Here is a 14,015-nt window from a genome sequence, read left to right on the forward strand (position 1 = left end):
AATTTGTGGGACTTCACATCAGCTTTCAAGCTCTTCTTCACACAGAATCACACTCATATGACTTCATGAGGATGTACTGGAATGAATGTGATCCTTCAAATTCTTGTGCTGGGTTCCTGATCTCCATGGTGATGGCATTAAGAGGTTTAAATAACAGAGACTCAAGAGATCTTTCCCCCTCTTCTGGTGGACACAGGGAAATTGTGCCTCTTCAGACAGTAAATCTGCTGGTACCTTAACGTTGGAACTATGATAAGTAAATTGCTGCAGTTTATAAAACCACTAGTAAATTGCATTGTCTTATAGCAGTCTGAAAGAACTAAGATACGTATTTCTGGTGGTGAAAGTGAGGGACAAAATTAGCATGCCACAGGTAGTCACTAACATATATATTGTTAACTTTCAGAATTGTCTTTGATGAAAATGCTAAGGGAAGACTTCATATTAAATACAAGAATAAACAACAGATTATCAGGTGTTTTATGTGTATCTTTGTGTGTGTGTGTGTGTGTGTGTGTGTGTGTGTGTGTGTGTGTGTGTGTGTGTCATCTTGTTTTAGAAAGCAACCTATCTAGGGATCCTCTTTCAGTACAGCAATTTGGAAAATATGGCATTCTAGTATTATTTTTTTTATCCCACAGGACTGCAAAAGCCCACATTTAACTTTCTTTTCAGACTTAAGTTGCTCAGGGAGCTCCACTCTGCTTTCTAACACTCCCCCGTTTCCTGATGAATGGTCATTTCCCTTCTTTGCTAAGTCCTAACAGTTTTTCATGTTCTGCAATTTTCTCTGTTATATAGCCCTAGGCATAACTGGCCATAAAGTCACAGACAATAATAAAGCCTTAGATTTGGAAGGAAACATAGAGAATATCCAATCCACCCCCTCATTTTATAGTTAAAGAAATTTAGTACCCAAGAGGGTAAATAACTTTTTCAATGTCATCCCGTTAATGTGTAGACTGGTCCAAAGTTGCCAAGGTAAAAATTTTTTTGTGGGTAAAACTGCAGCTAAAACCATTTTAAAATGCATACATCGTTCCTTCTGTCTGCTTAAAATAGCACAGTAATGCAACCTACACAACCAAGTTTGGAAGCTACTACTTCTAATCCTGAAAACACTGTTATATGAAAAACAGTGAAATGAGATATGATTTATAGATGCTGGTCTTAGGATTTCTATTTAATTCTGGGTTGGCTAGGTCAGTCTAAAGAGATTTCTTTTCTTAATGAGTTTTCTAGAGAGTCAATGGAAAATAGACAAATACAAATACAGAAAACACATCAACACAAGAATCTGGCTTAATAATATATTGTCATAATTAATTTCTGCTACTATAATATCTAACATTTTATACCCACTCTTGTGGCAAATTGACGCTCAGATAAAAAATTGTGAATTACTCTTGGATTCAGAATCTAGGGCCAGTAAGCATCCAGAGTAGCAGCTTCGAATGCTACAGTATCAAGGAAGGATGTCCTGGTTGACAGATTAAAGACCAGAAAGCTCTAAGACAGGGCTTCTTTATGGACATACTCTCTCTTGGGTTAGAATTGTGCAAGAAATGTAAGCAAAGACATTTGATATTCATAAAGAAAGGCCTCCAAACAAGTTTTTTTTAAAGAATAACTATTCAGAGATATTGTGCTCTGAACATGTATGTTCAGAAGTATGATCTGTCAGAACTGGAAAGAATATCCAAGGTTATTTAATAAAGGTGGAATGTGGTTAATATTTGGGATGTCTCTATGACACCCCTCCTGGCAAGACTCAGGACTCTATATGGAAGAGGGGCAGAAAGAATGTAAGAGCCAGAGATGGTGCTTGACTTCAAGAAAATAGCAGTTTTCAGACACAGCAGGGCAGATGTACACAAGAACTCACAGAGATTGACGCTATGCACAAGACCTGCACAGTCGCAAGCCTGGCAAACTCCCAACATGGAGGAGGGGAAGTGGCCATGAAGTTGCACCCACAGCCAGGAAGCTATTCACAACCGTTAGCTGTTGGCAGAGAAAAAGATTGTTTTCTTCAATGTAATGCTGGATGTAACAATGCACTCCAGGGCAGGCCTCATACTTAGGTTAGTCAGTCAATACAAAGTGGACTCTATTCTGTTTTTTTCTTTTCATTTTTTAAGAGAGAAAGAACATGAGATTAGGTGGTAGCAAGGAAGGTGGGGGATGATCTTGAAGGAGTTGGAGAGAGGGAAAGAATAGGATCAAAATATTTTGTATAAAATTCCCAAAGAAGAAAAATATTATTAAAATAAGTCACATACACACAGAGAAAAAGAGAGACAGATGGAGAGAAACAAGGAGTGAAACACAAGGAGAGAGAATGCAACTTGTCTGAGGTCAGACTTGAAGTTAGTAATGGAGTTTGGACCCCAAGTTGGTACTTGGCCTTCTGGGTTTTAAGCCTGGCTTCTTTGGGTAAACTAGTATCAATTTTCTTTATCATACACATAATGTGGAAGGATGACCACAGGGTGCCTCTTATTTTTTTTTTCACCTATATGGCACGGCAGAACTAAAAATACAACATTTTATATTGAAAATCAAAGGCTAATCAGAGAAAGAGGCAGAGATAGAGAGATAGATACAGAGTGGAGGGAACATTCACACAGACATATATGGGGAGGGGAGGAGATAGGAATCAGGTAAAAAAAAAAGAGAAGGAGGCACTGAAATGTAAAATGAAGAGAACACTGTCTTAGTATCCCAAGTATAAGAGCTTTATCTTCATATGGATCAAACCAGGAAGTGATGTCATCAGTAACAAGCACTCTAGTTGGTATAATGAGAAGCAGCAAAAATGAAGACGGGGGCTACAGGGGTGGCGATTCACTTTCTCACTCCCATCTACCCCCACTTTGGGACAACATATTAATCCCATTGACATCTGCCAATACTGTCAGTAGTGTTGGCTTTTGAATGAAGAGCATAAAATCCAATGTGCTGAAGTAGCAAATATGGTGTTGGCACTGATCAACAGTGCTACAGCAAAGTAGTATTTGTGGTTTGTGAAAAACAGATAAGCAGAGCATGGAGTCATTTCCATTTTAGGTCTGCAGCAAACATTTAACCCAAGTCAGGTTTCCCTGTGGTCAAGTATAAGTAAGAAAGTTAGCTCTTAATACTTACTACAGCAAAAATGATAAAAAAATTTCCCTGAACTCCAAGAACAGGGAAATAAATTATGTAATATTGGTATGGTAGAACACTGTCAACATTTAAAATTATGGCTTTTGAGAACTGTTAGCAGTAGTTTAGAAATTTGCAAGGTAAGTGAAAAAGCATGATTCAGAAATTGTATCTGTTGAGTTGTATGAATTTTATTAAAGGTATTTTCATTCACATCAAACACTTGAAAACAGCAATCAACTGTCAGTAATGCCTCTGTTGTTGCTGGTGGCTTGTGAGCTCCTTCCTCCAGGCTGCAGTGTTGACTGCCTTTACTCAAGCTTGTCTTGTGCAAGCAGTCACAGAATGTAGGTCCTGTCATGTCCAAAGACATTGTGTCACTCTGGTCATCCCTGACTCCTGGCTCTTACCATCTGTCTGCCCCTCTCTTCTGCATTGGTTCCCAAGCCTTGTGGGGGTAGGGGTAGTGATCTTGATACCCTAATAGTGGCATAGCACCCCACAGATATTTATTCTTTGCCCTTTCACTGGTTGTGCATGTCCATGTCAGCCACTGGCCACTATACAAAGAAACTTGTCTGAGGTCTGAGGGGTAAACTGATTGATGGGTACAGAGATATGAATCTAGAGGACAATTTGATACTTTGTCCATTTAGTAAAATAATAGTAATAAGTTCACCCTTGGGGCCTGTGAGCTCCCCATGGGATAGCTTCTTGGGGAGGAAAATTCAGTTGTTTTTTTATTTTATTTTAGTGTATGACCCAGTGTAGGTCAATCGCACTCTGGCAGATGCCCCTACATCCATGTGTATATGAGCAGTACAACTTGGAATTGGTTTGTTATAAAAAATTAAAAGAGTACATGGAAATTGGGGGGAGTTGGAGAAATCTGGGGTGGATCGGGAAAGAGTTAGAGGGAGAAATAGGAGAGTGAATATGATCAAAATTCATTGTATGCATGTATGAAATTTTCAAAGGATTAATAAACATATTATAATTGAAAAATACCTGAAAGAAATACATCAAAATGTTGATTTTTATTACCTCCAGATAGTAATTAGAAGTGATATTAACTTTTTCTTTATGTAGTATTTTCTGAATTGTGCTTAATAAGCATTAATTTTACCATTAGAAAAATATATTTGAGACAGAAGACTAGTGATTTCTCATCCAACCCAGGCAGCATAGTGAGATTCTATCTCAAAAAGAAAAAAACCCCAAGCAACCAACCAACACATCCCAGCTTTGAGAACCATGTTCTAAATAACCCAAGTACTCATGTTAAAGAAAAATGTTGACATATGTTTACATGAACTGCTTTTGTCTCAGTAATGAAAGGGTGTGCAAAGAGCAATTGTCCATCATCAAAAGGGCTCAGCATGTATGCTACTGCCACTTCAAAACTGTTCCCATATGTTGATCCCAGTGTCCATCAAAGTCAACTCTATCTTGAGCATCACACATTGTCTTCATCCACTGTCAGAGTTTTTGTGCCTTCTCTAGGGCCAAGAAATATGCAGCTAGAATCTTTTACTCCATGGCATCAATTCTACCCCCTCTTTTCAGCAGGCAATCTCTTTCAGCATGGAAGTTGCTGGTAAAATTGAAGAGTGTTAAATAGGTTATTTGGAAATAAAAGCAGACTGTCAGTACTGCTGCTTCCGTAGTAATATCAGAACCAAGCTTTGGATCTGGACAGAAATACACACAAGTAACTACTGCTGCTCTGACTGTGGTGTCAAATGATGGTTATTCATGATTTCACTGAATCCTGTGATATCATAATGTATGCTATTCTTTTTCTCTGTTCTCCTTCCTCCTTTCTTCATTTGTTTATTGGATATATGGGAGCACAGGAGGACAACGAACAAGAACATCCCACTCTCTAAGAGCACATGGCTAATGAATGTTAGATCTGAAGGTAGAATTCAGAGACTGATTCTGAAATGTGCTTATATCAGTCGAGTCCAATGGCTATCAGAATTGTTTAATATCAGTTTTACTAAAGAAGAATTTTAAAAACATAAATTCCTAGCTCTCATCTCTAGAAATTATAAATTTTGTACTTCAGGAATGGGACCAAAGAATCAGGTTCATGACACTCAGTGTTGCTAAACTTCTTCAACTTCTCAGATAATTTCTGAGTAACAAAGTGTAGGAAATTACCTTAGCTGGAGACATAGGTGATATGTGGTTGGGACTAAGGGTCCACGTTCTGGTTCCCATTTCTCCCACCTCATGCACAGTCAGTACAGTGGAGCCCCTCATCAGCTCCACTCACCACTGCCATCATCCATCTGATTAATACAGTTTGTGCACATGTCAAGGGGGGTGGAAGAGGAGAGTACCTAGTGGCACTGGTTGGTGGTGTAGGAATGCGGCAGACCTGTCAGAAACACTTTCCAGATTCCGCATTCTCTAAGGGATAATTTTTCTACTGGTATTTTGAGATCACAGAATTAACTACCGACACTAGAACTGCCATCTCCAAGGTGTTAATGCTAGAAGTCACCCTCAGCTTCCTAGCGTGACAAGTGTTTAATAATAGCTGCTTTAATGAAGTACCCCATGAGTCGGTTTCTAGAACAAGCAGTCAAATAGTGATAAGAAAGGAAAAGCAATCAAGCACAAAAGCAAATGCGATTTAGCAAGTAAAAATATTGGGGGGCAAACACTAAAACATTCACTTTTTATCTGAAATTTGTATTTAATGTCTTTGTCTTCTTTTTATATCTAACCATCACAGTGGGAAGCTCCCTTTCTCCCCTTAGTTTTGTTTAATTATTCCACAGTGGTGAAAAACTTGCTGTCTAGAAATATTGATTCCATACCATCATTCCTTGAATACATAGAAATTATCACTTAGTTCTCTAAAATTACATTGATGAACTCAACAGGCACTATTCAGACAAAGCTGTTTTTTTGGCATTGGGAGATTCAGGTGTGAGATAAGGAGAGAAGCTGAGGAAATGCTGCCTGGGTCAGAAAGCTCTTCAGAGAACAAAGGCATATGTCCTGACACTGAAGCCAGAGAGCAAAAAATAAAAGAAATTCTCGGGAGAGTGTAGTGCTTACTGTAGACTATAGTTCAACATCTGTTCTCTAGAATTTAGAAAGATTTGCATCTACAAGGGCCATAGATTCTTATCCAGGATGTGGGTTCATATAGCAAATAGTTTCTCAGTGTATTTTCCAGCCCCAGGAGTCAATAATTTGGTGTACTGAAGTATGGATAGCTCTGACACTTTTGCATTGAATATCAGAACAAATAAGTGGTGGCATAGTCATATAGCTTGATAACATGCCATTTAGACTGCCTGGGGGCTGTAGCAAAGCTAAGCACCAGTGATAAGAAGGTCCTGGTTTATTTTATTGTTATTTCTCCCCATTGCTGAGGCACCAATGGTCACTAAGAAAGACAGGTGTCTTGGCTCAATCACTTGTAACCATATAAGCCACATGTCAAATGTGAACTTGACATTTCCTTATTTCAGTTACTTATTTTTTCCAAAGAAGAATATAAAACTTCACAATGTGTGTGTGGGGGTGGGGTGGGGGGAAGAAAATAGCCCTTGAATGTAAACTATGGAAAACAATGCAATACACTTGAGATAGGTGACTTTGAGCATTCCTTGTAAAGATAGTGTCAACCAACAATGAAGAATAACACTGGTGCAAGGGCCACTGTAGAACAGACACATTCTAAATACTGTTAGGAATAACAGGGCTTACACCTCCGTAGTGATGGATGCAGCCATTATGTCTGTTTTAGGGAGGAGGGAACCGGAAGAGAGGTCCCACAGTTTGCCTATGGTCACCCAGGAAGGACAAGGTACCCTTTAATCTGCTTCTAATGAAACCCTGATTTCCTGACTTCATTTGAGTTTGTTCAATACTACGTTTCTAGGGAGGACTTAATCAGTTTTTTGAGAAAACATGGCATTCAGTCCCATTTCAAATTAGGAAGAATCTTTGGCTCAATTCCTTTAGTCTCTAAAAGTCCCTTAGCGCCTTTTCTTGGATAATTAGTTGCGAACAATATCAATTATATCTAAGTGGGCAAATTGAATTACTACAGACGAGCGATTGATTTTTTTAATTATCATTGATTGCTCAGTGGTTATCTCAGTGTAAAGATTTGTACATTCTGAATCTTTAATTTAATTGCTTTATTAAGGAGTGCAAAGGCTGGCACCACAGTGACAGTGAAGTCCCCTCTGGCCCCTTTCCTCCTCAGTGATGTGGCAAAAGCCTTCGACATTCACTAAAAGCCAACAGTCATGAAACAACATGGAATCATATATACCTTTAATTCTTTCTCATTTTAGGGGATTTGTGGGATTCACAATATTCTTGGGAAGGATTTGGGCTTGCCACAGTGACTCTTTTATCAAATATTAATATTTTAATCCTTAAGTCAAATTTATAGTAAGTCCAGTTAAAATATAGCCAGCAGGGACTGATGTGAATTTAAAAGGCCAGAAGCAGTACTCTCCTCTTTAAATCTGTCTGACCCTCTGCCTTCCAATAGTGATAACTAAGTGTGTGGTTCTCCCTCTCCTTCCCCCTTTCTTCCCGTGTATCCCTCTGCTTCCCTCCTTTCCTCCTCCCCTTCCTCCTTCCCTCCTCCCCTTCCTCCCTCGCTCTCTCCCCTGTCTTTCTCCCCCTCCTTCTCTCTCATATTTTAGACAGACTCTCATTTAGTTCCCCACTATGTTTTTAAACTTGTCCTCTTACCTCAGTCTCCATAGTCAATCGCATCTGTTCTGCGTTTTCGCCAAATCTGTAGCTGCGCTTTAAAGTCCTGTGTATAAATCTGAGGAACATTAATATCTCTAAATATTAAGATAGCTGATACTTATGGGCAACCAAGATATTGGCATTGTTTTGATGTGGAAAAATTGTCTAGGACTAACCCTATTAGTAATCCAGTCTGCCGAAAGAGGTACCTAGGGACTTACCAGTTTCAAACAACCATTTGCTATTTCTCATAAGCCCATGAGTCAGGTAAGCAAGTTCTCTAATGAGTTTTCTCTAGTCTGTGCTACTCTCAGCTGTTCTGAGTTGGGCTTCCTGAAATCAGCTGGTGAGTGGGCAGGGAAGTGGCCGGTCTAGGATGGCTCCAGCTGGGACAATTTGGCTCTTGCCTATGGTCCTCATTCCTTAGCAGCTAGCTCAAAGTTTTCATAGCAAAGGAAGAGTGTTCCCAACACTTTGTGAGACCCAGCCTATGAACACACACCACTGTAACTACACAACTCCAGCCTCCAAGGCAAGCTCCCAGACAGCTCAAGGAAGCATGCAGGACAAGACATTTGACACCTTGAGTGGAGGAACCACATAAATACTTTGTAAGGGTGGTGAATCTTAGCCATCTTTTCTCCATCTGTTTACCATACTAATTGAGTAACTTACATACATTTAAATTAACTTACACAACTCCTTCCTCGTAAGTAGATTTGAAAATTCAATTTTCAGGTCATTGTGTTGTTTATATTTTTATGTATGCCCATAAAACATTTACCTATATTTACATTTTTGTGATTAGCAATTATTTGGAAAATATTTAAGATATATTTCTATTTATTAAATATATTTGCTATATGAACATTTTCACAGGGAACTAAAGTAATCCTAAGACATTTTCAAAGGAATTGTTGGACTTCTGAGGACCATTTCATGCTATTGGTGCCTGTGTTGCGCTGGAATTGTTACATGCTTTCTGACTTAGCCTCCAAATGAGTAGTTCTCAACCCATGGGTCGTGACCCCCTGGGGGTTGAACAACCCTTTCACAGGGGTTTGCCTTAAACGATTCTGCAGATCAAATACTTACATTACAACTCACAACAGTAGTGAAATTATAGTTATGAAGTAGCAGCAAAATAATTTTATGTTTGAGGTCACCACAACATGAGGAACTGTATTAAAAGGGTCAAAGTCATAAAGAAGGTTGAGAACCACTGTTCTAAAGAGTCAAAGTAAGTGAAAAATTGAGACAGTACAAATAAAAAACCCAGGTCTTCTGTCCCATCCTGCAAAATAAGAGGTATGTTGTGGCTTTGTATGGTGTTTTAGCTAGAATGAACTCATCTAAATGACAACGTTAATTTCTGTAACACTATTGCTCATGATTTTGTTTGGATTTAGGCATTTGACTGTATAATGAGAAACTTCTGGATGATTTTTTCCTCAACAGTACCAAATATACATCTTTGTGGAAGAACAGTCTGATTTTGGCATGTAGTTGGCATGTTTATATATGCTGTGTAACCAGATGGGCTACACCATCTGGGTAATTCCAGAGGTTTGGTTGTAAAGTGTGTATTTATGGTTAGGATGTAGAGATAAGCTATCTGAATTACACATACTCACTTGGCAATACCCCTAGATTCCAACATCCCTTCTCTATGTTGGATCAAGTTCAGGAACAATTTAAATATATTTTCACAACATTTTCTAAATGACTGTATTGTAATTCAATGTTATATTTGGCAAACTCAACCTAGAACACAGTAGCTAATGGTGCAAACTGATTTTATTTGCATACCATTGTTAACCACTTTCATGTAGTACTTACCCAATGTGTCAGATTATTATGATCTATTTAATGACTTAATGGATGAGATACATTGTTCTTAAATTCAATTATACCCTTTGCACCTCTGAAATCAAGGTCACGTCAGCATTTCTATTATGTAAGTGTCTGGGTTTAGTAGTTTTAAACTAAGCTATAAAAGATAGCTTCCAAATCAAATTGTAGTAATAATGGTCAGTGCCTAAGGGGCCCAAATTTAATATAGATATAATTTTTATGCATCCCCTGCTTCCTAAAATATCTTTAAGGAAAAATTCCCTTATAGTACATGCATAGCAGATGGAAAGGTTTTCATTTCCCATTTACTTTATAATGCTAGGCTTTCCTGCCTTGTTGAATGGCAGCCATATCTCAGACCATCTGGCTTTTAATCTATACTCCAGTGTTTACTGATTGCATCACCTCAGGCTGTTACTTAACAACTTTATATCTCACCTATTAAATGGACTATTAACAGTACCTACTTCTTAGAGTTGTAGTGAGGATTAGTTAAGATGCTGTGGGTATGTGTCTGGGATCCTATGTATGATTTGCACAACAAGAGTTAGTTGTTTTTGTGATTAGATAAGAAATTTCATGAGTCCATTGAACATCAGAAAAACATCTGGAAATCCTAGGCTACTGAGGTGAGACTCAGCATTCTCAGATGGTTATGAAAGAGGCTATAACTAGGTGACAATCATCACTGACATCAGTAATTCTTCAGAAATGAAAATTTTTATTACTTATGAAATGCCGTGATATTAATAGATTTTCTTGGGAAGAAATGAAATTTCCAGTCGTTTTAGTTAATTTTTTAGCCCTAGTTAAAATGATATTGTTGGTGAAACACTAGACAGCTCTCATTACCTGCGCATTAATCATGAGAATATAGATACATTGCCTCACCCCAGGTGTGGGGACAGAGCCACTTTTTCACTGTTTTTTAAGTTAATCAACAGATTTTGTACTGATCCTGTGCTTACTTTGTTCCTAAAATGCACACAGATGAATTCTACCCTCAGAAGTTGGAAAATGGCTGATTCATTGATAAGTGAACACGTTTTCCCATGTACTCACAGAAGAATCACTACCCTTAGCCATTGCAACTACATGCTTCCGCAGGGGACAGATGGCTGTGGGAGGGATCCCACACTGAAGCATGACAAATGTGGCATACATGACTGCACAGATGCTTCAGATTCCCCCCAAAGTGAGTACATGTGTTGGATGTCACAAGCCCTTGGAATTTTCAGTAATAAATATATATATTAGAAACTTTCATGTCAACACATACTGTCAAACCTTGTAAATTATAATTCTTAACTCAATTACTTGAATTTCACCTCAATTAAAATTCTTCGGTTCAATTCAGGTTGATTTTAATCATGTTTTCCATTCTCTGACATAATATGATGACACTCTACCACTGTGATCTGTTGTTTTTACCCTGCCATTTTACAAATAGAATCCTAGACTTAGAAAGTCCTGAAGAACTCAGCTTTGTGACTGAGTTTTGACTGTATGTGAAATGACTGTTCATATGAATTCTTTTTACTAGAGAGAAAATAATCTCCGAGCTTCCCTGGACAAAAGTAGGAGGCAGAGAATATACAAACACAGCAAAGGGATAAGAAACTAGTGATGTGGAGAAGGTGAAGGATAAAGCCTTATAAACTGAAATAAGATTATTTAGGGGAATCATCTAAGTATAGCTATAATTCATCTGATATATATATATATATATATATGTATACATATATATATATAGTGTGTGTGTTTATTAATATTTTGTTTTATTTTTGCTTATACCTAAAAGTGTGTGTGTGTGTGTGTGTGTGTATGTGTGTGTGTGTGTGAGTGTGTGTGTGTGTGTGTGTGTGTGTGTGTGTGTGTGTGTGTGTATGTGTACACATGGGTGTAGATGCTTGCAGAGTTCAGAATAGAGCATTGGATCCCCGGAGTTGGAGTTACAGCAATTGTGAGACACCTGATGTATGTGCTGAGAACCAAACTCAGGTCCTTTGCAAGAGTAGCATGTGCTCTCTCAGCTTCCCAGCCATTTCCCCAGCATGGGATTCAAATATATTTTTAAAAGTTGAAAATGATCTATAGCAAAGAATAAGCAAAGTGGATGTCATTAAGAATTCTGCATAATAGATCAGGTCTGACATTTTCCTAAAAGTCCTTATTGCTATTTAATAAATTTCATTTAGCTATATTGACTGAAAAAATGGCCAACATGAGCAATCATATTTTTTTCTTAAAATTGGACTGCAGTTATCATTCAGCTGGAAAGAAAAATGCAGTAGAATTGTACAATGGAATTAGAGTGTCATGTGTCTAACCAAACAGATGTACAAAAAACTACCCAGGACACCGGTGGATAAAGTCCATAAGACAGGCTTTCCTGAGAATTGGGCTTTTGATACTACTAGTTCATTGGCATATTAATGAAGGAGTTAATAACTAATCTTAATATTTATTGGTCAAGAGTGAATCGCTATCAACCCACTCAGGTTTAGGTATGGAATAAGATTAATAATTTTGTCAAAACTATAGAATGCAAACTTTCTAGAGGGGTGATGACTAACTGGACTTTGAAGATGTCTTTAGTGCTATAATAAGAACATCTGATGTTGTGTGGGTCCAGATTATTATTTGAAGGACAAGATAATTGCAATGTAAGAGTCAGAGTAAGATATAGCCCTAAACTTCCCAAACTCTTCCAACTCAGGTGGTTCTCTGTGGTGGCCCTGGGTTACAGATACATACTTCTAATACTGTACATTTTCCATTGTATTTTATCAGTTTGCATACTGTTAGCTTCTGTGTTTGTTAACACAGTAGGAGATTCTGTGTCTTTTATAACACTGAGTGTGGAGCTGTGTATAACAGTGCACAGTGCATACATGTGCATAGCAATATATAAGAAGACAACATAATCATGATGCTATGATGCTTCTAATTCCAGGGATGAATGAGCTGACAGGCAAAACCAATGTCACAGACCTGATTTCTGTTTCTCAAAAACACCTTTTGACAGATCAAGTTATTTGAGTATCATCCAAAGACAAAACCCTAAGAAATCTTGAAGTTGGAAAAATCATCTACTGCAACTCCAGATGGTATTTAATAGAGAAGTAAGAGCCAGTAACTATTTTAAAATAAAAAAAATTAGGGCTGGAGGGATGGCTTAGTGGTTAAGAACATTGGCTGCTCTTCCAGAGGACTTGAGTTCAATTCTCAGTGCTTACATGGCACATCACAATTGTCTGTAACTCAAATTCCAATAGATCTCACAGACATACATGCAGGTCAAATACCAATGCACATAAAATAAAAGTAAATTATTAAAAAATTAAATTACATTTATGTGCATGCTTGTGTATATGCATGTTTATGTGTTTGTGTGTATGTGTAAAGCTTAGAACATCTACAGCAAAAAGTTAATATCAATCTGTAAGAAGGATTATCAATGCTTTTTAGTGTCTTCTTTGCAATTTTTTATGTTTAATAATTTTTACAATGACCATATTTTATTTATATAACCAGGAACAAATGTATTTAAATAAAAACCAAAACACAGGCCATCTCCACAGCAAACCTAGCAATGAACTCTTAGGTATTCCAGTTATAAACACTTAAGTAATTGGAAATAGAGGATACCATATAAAGTAGTCACCAGGGGATTCACTTTGAATAAAAAGCCCAAGGAGCTTGTTTCAGATTGTGTCAACTTTCATGTTACTAATATAATTAAAGCAAGTAAATCAGGTGGGCAACATGCCAGTCACCCTTCACACACACGTCACAACTGTCTGCATGTTCACTCTCTTCACCTTGCTCAATTTTTACAGTTTTAATATGAATATCAATTCTCTTTTTCATAAACCCAACCTATAAATGCCACAACCCCTTGGAGGGATTTCCTCAGGCTTCATTTTAAGCTCCAAAGAAAGGATGTAAAAGAGACTTTTCTTTTGTAAAGTGGTTCTATAATTCTGTCCAGTATCCATCATTTTCAAGGCCAAGTAATCATATTTAATAGATCCTAAATTACATTCTGTCAGGCAAGGATTCCCTTGATGATATTAACCAGTATGGAGGGCTGACAGTGGGAGGCCTGCAACTATGACATTGTTCTATGGCGGGCTCACACATGTTCCTTTGCAGGAGCTGACCCTACGAAGTCTGCGGTGGTGCAGGACCTCAGCCTCCATCCATCTTTAGCCTTCCCGGAATTACCTATAAACTCCCCCCACCCCCTGATTTCCTGTCCTAAAAATCAC

The 14,015-nt window shown here is 37.9% G+C and overlaps 1 long non-coding RNA gene across 1 annotated transcript in view; it reads left to right on the forward strand.

The window, feature by feature from the left end:
• Positions 1–14,015, forward strand: part of LOC128101979 (uncharacterized) — a 56,784-nt gene that overhangs the window by 24,790 nt on the left and 17,979 nt on the right. The window contains exon 5 of the long non-coding RNA XR_008215281.1: positions 1–14,015. This exon is cut by the window's right edge and continues 14,584 nt beyond it. This is a non-coding gene — a long non-coding RNA (uncharacterized LOC128101979).

Source organism: Peromyscus californicus, unplaced genomic scaffold (assembly GCF_007827085.1).
Source record: "Peromyscus californicus insignis strain IS unplaced genomic scaffold, ASM782708v3 Scaffold_7__1_contigs__length_154581171, whole genome shotgun sequence".
Classification (NCBI taxonomy): Eukaryota; Metazoa; Chordata; class Mammalia; order Rodentia; family Cricetidae; genus Peromyscus; species Peromyscus californicus.